Consider the following 363-nt stretch of genomic DNA (forward strand, 5'->3'; position numbering starts at 1 on the left):
CATTGCCAGTACCACCTGACAGGCCCCCGTGTCAGTTGCACATAAAAAGCACCCCTACACTCTCGGAGTGGTTGGCGTTAGGAAGGGCATCCAGCTGTAGAAACTCTGCCAGATCAAAATTGAAGCCTGGTGCAGCCGTCTGGTTTGCCAGCCCTCAGTCAAAATTGTCCAACCCATGCTAGCATGGAAAGCGGACGTTAAACAATGATGATGATGATGATGATTTTAAAATTATTTTCAAAAGAAGACAAACTGATAAACTCAGTATTGGTTGCTCTATTACCAAGATATATATATATATATATATAATATATATATATATATATATATATATATATATATATATATATATATATATATATG

This window comes from Octopus sinensis, linkage group LG10, assembly GCF_006345805.1.
Source record: "Octopus sinensis linkage group LG10, ASM634580v1, whole genome shotgun sequence".
Classification (NCBI taxonomy): Eukaryota; Metazoa; Mollusca; class Cephalopoda; order Octopoda; family Octopodidae; genus Octopus; species Octopus sinensis.